This window comes from Equus quagga, chromosome 10 (assembly GCF_021613505.1).
Source record: "Equus quagga isolate Etosha38 chromosome 10, UCLA_HA_Equagga_1.0, whole genome shotgun sequence".
NCBI lineage: Eukaryota > Metazoa > Chordata > Mammalia > Perissodactyla > Equidae > Equus > Equus quagga.
The window spans coordinates 69811506-69819206 of record NC_060276.1 but is presented as its reverse complement, the minus strand read 5'-3'; positions in this window follow the sequence as shown (position 1 = coordinate 69819206).

Genomic DNA, 7701 nt, shown 5'->3' with positions numbered 1-7701 from the left:
TTTTATCATAAATGGCTGTTGGATCTTGTCAAATGCCTTCTCTGCATCTATTGAGATGATCATGTGGTTTTTATTCCTCAGTTGGTTGATGTGGTGTATCACGTTGATTGATTTGCGGATGTTGAACCATCCCTGTGTCCCTGGTATGAATCCCACCTGATCCTGATGTATGATTCTTTTGATGAATTGCTGAATTCTGGTTGCCAAAATTTTTTTTAGAATTTTTGCATCTATGTTCATCAGTGATATTGGCCTGTAGTTCTCTTTTTTCGTGGTGTCCTTGTCAGGTTTTGGTATCAGCGTGATGTTGGCCTCGTAGAATGTGTTAGGAAGTGTTCCATCGTCCCTAATTTTTTGGAATAGCTTGAAAAGGATAGGTATTAAATCCTCTCTGAAAGTTTGGTAGAATTCCCCAGGAAAGCCATCTGGTCCTGGGGTTTTATTCTTTGGGATGTTTTTTATTACTGTTTCAATCTCTTTCCTTGTGATTGGTCTGTTCAAATTGTCTGCCTCTTCTGGAGTGAGCTTTGGGAGATTGTAGGAGTCCAAGAATTTATCCATTTCCTCTAGGTTATCCATTCTGTTGGCATATAGTTTTTTGTAGTATTCTCTTATAATCTGTTGTATTTCTGCAGAGTCTGTTGTTATTTCTCCTCTCTCATTTCTGATTTTGTTTATTTGAGCTTTCTCTCTTTCTTTCTTTGTAAGTCTGGCTAGTGGTTTGTCAATTTTATTTATCTTCTCAAAAAACCAGCTCTTTGTCTCATTGATCCTTTCTACTGCCTTTTTTGTTTCAATAGTATTTATTTCTGCTCTGATTTTTATTATTTCTCTCCTTCTGCTGACTTTGGGCTTCATTTGTTCTTTTTTCTCTAGTTCAGTTAGGTGTGCTTTAAGGTTGCTTATTTGGGATTTTTCTTGTTTGTTAAGATGTGCCTGTATTGCGATGAATTTTCCTCTTAATACAGCTTTTGCTGTATACCATATGAGTGGGTATGGCATGCTATCATTTTCATTTGTTTCCAGGTATTTTTTTATTTCTTCTTTAATTTCTTCAGTGATCCATTGCTTGTTCTGTAGTGTGCTGTTTAGTCTCCACATCTTTGTGCCTTTCTCAGCTTTTTTCTTGTAATTAATTTCTAGCCTTATAGCACTATGATCTGAGAAGATGCTTGTTATTATTTCAATTTTTTTAAATTTGTAGAGGCTTGCCTTGTTTCCCAACATATGGTCTATCCTAGAGAATGTTCCATGTGCACTTGAGAAGAATGTGTATTCAGCTCTTTCAGGGTGGAGTGATCTATATATGTCTATTAAGTCCAATTGTTTTAGTTTTTCATTCAGCTCCACTATTTCCTTGTTGATTTTCTGTCTGGATGATCTGTCCATTGATGTGAGTGGGGTGTTGAGGTCCCCTACTATTATTGTGTTGTTTTTAACATCTTCCTTTAGGTCTGTTAATAGTTGCTTTATGAATCTTGGTGCTCCTGTGTTGGGTGCATAGATATTTATAAGCGTTATTTCTTCTTGATGAAGTCTCCCTTTGATCATTATATATTGTCCCTCTGTGTCTCTCTTTACCTGTCTTATTTTGAAATCCACTTGGTCTGATATGAGAATTGCAACACCTGCCTTTTTTTCCTTGCTATTTGCTTGAAGTATTGTCCTCCACCCCTTCACCCTGAGTCTGTGTTTGTCCTTGGGGCTGAGGTGTGTTTCCTGGAGGCAACAAATTGTTGGATCTTGTTCTTTAATCCATTTTGCCACTCTGTGTCTTTTTATTGGAGAGTTCAATCCGTTCACATTGAGAGTGATTATTGATGCATGTGGACTTAATGCTGTCAATCTGTCGCTCATTATCTTGTTTTCCTGTGTTTCTTTTCCTGTGTGCTTTAGACTACCCATTTAATACTGCAATTTCTTGTGCTGGGTTTCTTAGATTCTTCCTTATCTATGATTTGTGACTCTGTTCTGTACTTTATTTTAGTGTCTACCTTGAAGTTTGTATTTAGAATCTCGTGTATAATATAGTCTGTTCTCTGGTGGTCTCTTACTTACTCGACCAATACTGATTTAGACCCTTTGCTCTTCCCCTCCTAAAGAATTATTTTCATTTTTTATTCCAACTCGTCTTATTAATTTGTAGTTAGAGTGCTAAGATCGTCCTTGTTTTGGTAGTTTCCTTACCTTTACCCTAATGCTATAATTGAATATTTGCTATCCTGTTCTGGTTCTATCCATCGGTCTCCCTAGTCTGTGGATTGTGTCCCCTTTCTCCCTTGTTTCTTTTTTCAAGTATGAGAGCCTTCTTGAGGATTTCTTGTAATGGAGGGCTTTTAGTTACAAATTCCCTTAACTTTTGTTTGTCTGGAAAAGATTTAATTTCTCCCTCATATCTGAAGGAAATTCCTGCTGGATAGAGTATTCTTGGCTGAAGGTTTTTATCCTTTAAAGCTTTGAATATATCACTCCATTCTCTCCTAGCTTGTAGGGTTTCTGTAGAGAAATCTGCTGACAGTCTGATAGGGGCTCCTTTATAGGTTATTCTCTTTTTTTTTTCCTTACTTCCCTGAGTATTCTCTCCTTATCATTCCTATTTGCCAACTTTACTATTATGTGCCTTGCGGTGGGTCTTTTCACACTGACAGATCTAGGAGATCTAAAACTCTCCTCTACACACGTTTCTCCATTGATCCCTAGATTTGGGAAGTTCTCTTCAATAATTTCGTTAAGCACACTTTCTGCTCCATTTTCCTTTTCCATATTCTCGGGAATTCCTATGATCCTTATGTTCTTACTCCTCATTGAATCCATTATCTCTCGGAGATTTTCCTCATTTTTTTAAATTCTTAGTTCTCTTTCTTCCTCTGTCTGGCGCCATTCAGCCTGTCTGTCCTCGATTATGCTAATTTTCTCTATGTTGTCTACACGGGCATTCAGGGAATCCGTATTCTGTTTTATCTGGTCCATTGTGTTTTTCATCTCAAGTAATTCTGTTTGATTCTTCTTTATGATTTCAATCTCTTTTGTGAAGTAACCCCAGAACTCGGCTTGTTTCTCTATCTTTCTCTCTAACTCATTGAGTTTTTTGATTATAGCTGCTCTGAATTCATTATCACTTAGTTTACCTAATTCCAAGTCCTCAGGACTTAATTCTGTGTTTTTATTGTTTTCCTTCTGGTCTGGGGCTTTTATAAATTGCTGGATGGTAGAGGAGCGTTTTTTTCTCATGGTGGTAGAATTCAGTTGCAGTTACAGCCTGTCGCCACTAGATGGGGGTCGAGAGCGGCGTGTTAGCTCTCCCCCTTGGGGCAAGATGGCTGCGCCCACTGGCTTTGCTAGGGGGGGGGAGGGGCTGTTACTCACACGCGCCGGTCTGGGTTCAGATCAGTTCTGTTCTCTGGTCTCCCAAGGCCCTTGATTTATAGGGTCCCCGCGGACGGAAGCTTTCCCCCCGTCAGCGGGTCTCCACTGAATCAGCGGCAGGAGTCCTGGATGATCCCCCAGTTGCGCGGCCCCTCCCCCGCTCCTTCCCGACAGGCGCCGCAGCGATGGCAGACTCTGGGGGAGGGGGCGATGTTCTCTCCTACAATTCCAGCGCCTCCGAAGGTGTAAAGCTAGGTTATGATCTCCACCTTCTTGGTATTGTAGGTCTCTAACGAGCTGGCATTATGTTTATTCTCTGAAATTCAGTTCTTCCAATCTTTTGTTGTATTTTGGAGGGGAGAGAATCCCGGGTCAGCTCACCCTGCCATTTTTCTCCGCCCACCCTGCTCTGGAATAATTTAAATAGCATGGGAATTATCTGCTCCTTGAAAGTTTGAAACAATCCACTCACTTGTGAAGCTGGGCCTAGGTCTTTGAAGTGATCCTCTTTGACAGTCAGGCACGGTCCTTCGAAGAAAAGCAACGCAATGTAACAACAATCATAACAATCTAAAGTAGACAGGAACAAAAATTGGAGAACGAAAAATCAGGAGGTAAAGAGTTACTGTGAGAATTTTCTTATCTCTAGAGGATGAATTAAAGATAACTTTTCATTATTGAAGTTGAAAAATTGAGAATTATAGACTTAAGCATGGCGCTTAACATCATAAAAATAAACACTAGCAGAACGCAAAACAGATTGCCTATGGTCCCATTGAGAAGATTTTAAAAAAGAAGAAAAAAGAAAACCTAGATGAATAAAAACTAGACTATTGGTGGTGAGCACGATGCACACTGTAGAGAAACTGATATATAATAATGTACACCTGAAATTACATAATGTCATAAGCCAATATGACCTCAATAAAATAATTAAATAAAAAAAGAAAACAAAATGCAAAAATAAAAGTATGTTTTTCCACGAAAAGAAGAAAACCTAGCCCTTGGAGCAACAGATAGAAAACAAAGGAAACTGGGCTGGGTGTGGGAGGAATGGAGTAGCTTGTGCACTTTTCTCTTGGTGTCTTCGTTTTTACTTTGACTTAAATTATTTTGAGGGGCCGGCCCCGTGGCCTAGTGGTTAAGTTCGTGCGCTCCGCTTCAGCCGCCCAGGGTTTCGCCAGTTTGGATCCTGGGCGCGGACACAGCACCGCTCATCAGGCCACGGGGAGGCGGCGTCCCACATGCCACAACCAGAAGGACCCACAACTAGAATACACAACTATGTACTGGGGGCCTTTGGGGAGAAGAAGAAGAAAGAAGAAGAAGAAGATTTGCAACAGTTGTTAGGTGCCAATCTTTGAGAAAATAGAAAAAACAAAGAAAAAAATAAGTTATTTTGCATATGGAGATACCTAGGGTGTGCTATGCTCCTGTGGCCTGTACCTAGTTTCGTAAAGAAGACATGTTCTTATCTCTTTTTGGTTCCTTTTTATTTCGATGAGTCTTTCCTAGGGGAATGATACAAATGAACATTTAATCAACCATCAAGTCCCAACTTTACATTGAATGAAAAAAAATATGCCCTCTAAATATGTTTATTGCTCCTGAATTAGTCTTGCCAAAAAACCTTATTAACTGCTGACCTAGATGATCTCTATGGGTCCTTCCAGCTCCCTCTGTGTCTCTTTCTGTGTCTCTGTCTCTCTCTCTCTCTCTCTCTCTCTCTCTCTCTCTCTCTCACTCACTCAGAGACACACATACACAAATCTAAGACCTGTCTCTGAACATTGTGTGACCCCACAACACCACAAGGCGGAAGCAATAGGGAAGCAGTTTGGGTTTGTAGTAGAAAGAATGTTCTGATCACCAGAGGCGTTCACAGATACAACCATCTCACAAGGTGGGGAGCTCTCTCTGAGAGGTGTGTAAGCCCAGGCTGGATAACCACCACCTCAAAGAGGTTTTCAGGCCATTTAACTGTCTAGTGGGAGCTTCTTTCTAGCTCACCTGAGAAATTAGAGAACAAGGAAGCTTTCTTTTACTTGGAGGTGGGAAGTGAACTGGAAGGGAAGCACAGAAAGCCCCAGGGCATGGGGAATGCTGGGCTGGGAGCTGGGGGGCACTAAAGGAAGTTTGCTGGGCCCTTTTTTCCCAATTGGGTCCTCTTTCTAGAACCACAGAAATGTTAATCCCTCCCCCAGGCCCTGATCAGTCTGGAGGGGCTGAGGAACACACAAGTATTATTGTAGGAGTAGCCTAAAATGGAGACACCACAACTGCAATGTTGGCTGCAGCCCTTGTTCCTAAGTGCAAAACTGCTGCTTCAGCCAGCTTGCTTGGAGTGTTGTTCGAGGTACTACTGGAACCTCGGGTTCTTATTGTTCCCCAGGATGGAAATCAAGAGAGACAACAAACGGGAGTAGAAAAGTGAAAGTTCATTAGCTCGTGCACAAGGGAGCCTGTGCAGAAAGGAAAGGGGCAGGTGACTGGCTCGGTAGGGAAGAGGATTGTGGGGCTTTTATTAGGCAAAGGCTGGGGAGCAGTGCCTTGTCATGGCATGTAGAGGTGGGGTTGTGTTTGCATCTGCCCTGTCGTGTAGCATGCTACTACGTGCAATGCGTGTATCATTAGCATGCTAGCTCTCCACCCCTGGGTGTGATATTTAGAGTGGTAATGGGGCTAGGCTCACCTTCAGTGGACTCCAGGGTGCTAGGGTGCATGCGTAAGCCCAGGAGAGTCCAGAGGCTGCAGAATGTGGATCTTGGTGGCCTCTAGCTGATTCTCCTAGCTTGTCTATTGTTTAGGGGCCCTATCTTGTTAGGCCAGGGGCATTGCAGATGGCCCTGTCATATTAGGCTGGTTCCTGTCTCAAAGGGACCTCTTTCTACGGAATGGGCTAGAATGATTGGAACATGTTCTGAAGTGTGTAAGCAGTGCTTCTGAACTATTTGTGGGGCTTGAAAACAGCTTGTTCTCTTAAGTATCCTATTCAGTTCAACCAAATATATTGAATATCTCCAATAGCAGGCACTGCTGGTTGGGTAGAGGCCCAGGAAGGCCAAGCAAGGAGCCCCAAAATAATTAAGACTGTGTTTATGCTCTCCAAGGCGACCTCACAGCCTTGGAGGTCAGACCTACACAAATCCAAGTGACCGCCAACCCAAGGTCCGTCAGTAAGTGCCGTGGTCCAGTAAGAAGATGAGGAAGTGAAGTGGGAATGCTGTAGGCCAGCTTGCGGTGATTGGAGCAGGACAGAAGAGGGAATGAGGAGTCTTGAAAGATCAGCTTAGATTTAGGTGGGCAGCCCTTAAAGGAAGGGCATTCCAGGCCAAGAGGACCCCGATGGACAAACACACAAAGGTGGCAGTGAATAGAGAAGAGTTGTTTGCGTCTCCAGCACGTTTCCCTCCATTCCTGCAAAAGCCTCTACCTCCTTTTGGGGTTTCCATCCCTCTGTCACACTCTGGGGGTGACAGGGGCTTCACCGCCAGGGCCCTGCCCCTTCACGCTTGCCAATCAAAGCACCACTTCTCCCCGGCCACAGTGATCTGTTCGAGGTGGATCTGTGGCTTGGGGCCATCTAATCAAAGTGAAACCCAGGATTTGGTGGGTGCATGTGCTCTGTTGCTCTTTTGAACCTGTGAGAAACAGAATCTGAAGCCCTGGCCATCTGGAAACCGTTGGGGGTTGGGGGGGACTGCAGTTACCGGGGTGGCTCAAGTGAAGCCACCCTGGGAAATCACCAAACTGAATCAGCTCCTAGGAAGTGGCTAATAAGGCCTTCCTGGAAGTGGAGGTGAGTTCAAAGTTCTTGGAAAATCTCAATCAGAATTTTGTTTGGAAAAAAGAGGAAGGAAACAGGTAGCAACCACAGTGTTTTCCCGTGTTCACAAAGCCACTTTATCTAGGTTTCTCAGCTACCTTGAAAAGAAGGGGAAACTCAGGTATTCTAGCCCCTGAGGAGTGGCCTCTCTAAGGAGTAGTAAGTGGGAATTCTTGGGCCCGTGGCAGTCTGATGTGAACTGAGTTAGTGTTTGTCCATTCTGAGGAATGCAAACATCACTGAGGGGTCCTAGGAGTATCCAGTTTTTGATCTCGAGGACCGGCCCCTGTAGCAACTTCATGAGCTGCCTTCCTGGAGGGCCCAGACTCAGCGACCAGCCACACCTAAGAATAGATAATAATTTTGCAACTTGCTCCACCCTTTGAGGAAAAAATTCTTCTGTAGTGCGGAGTTAGAATGTTACTCTAAAGGCAGTAGAATCCATTAAAAGTTTGTTTTTCAGAATGAATGAGACATCAGAGCTCTGCTTTAGGGATAAGGGATCCGAT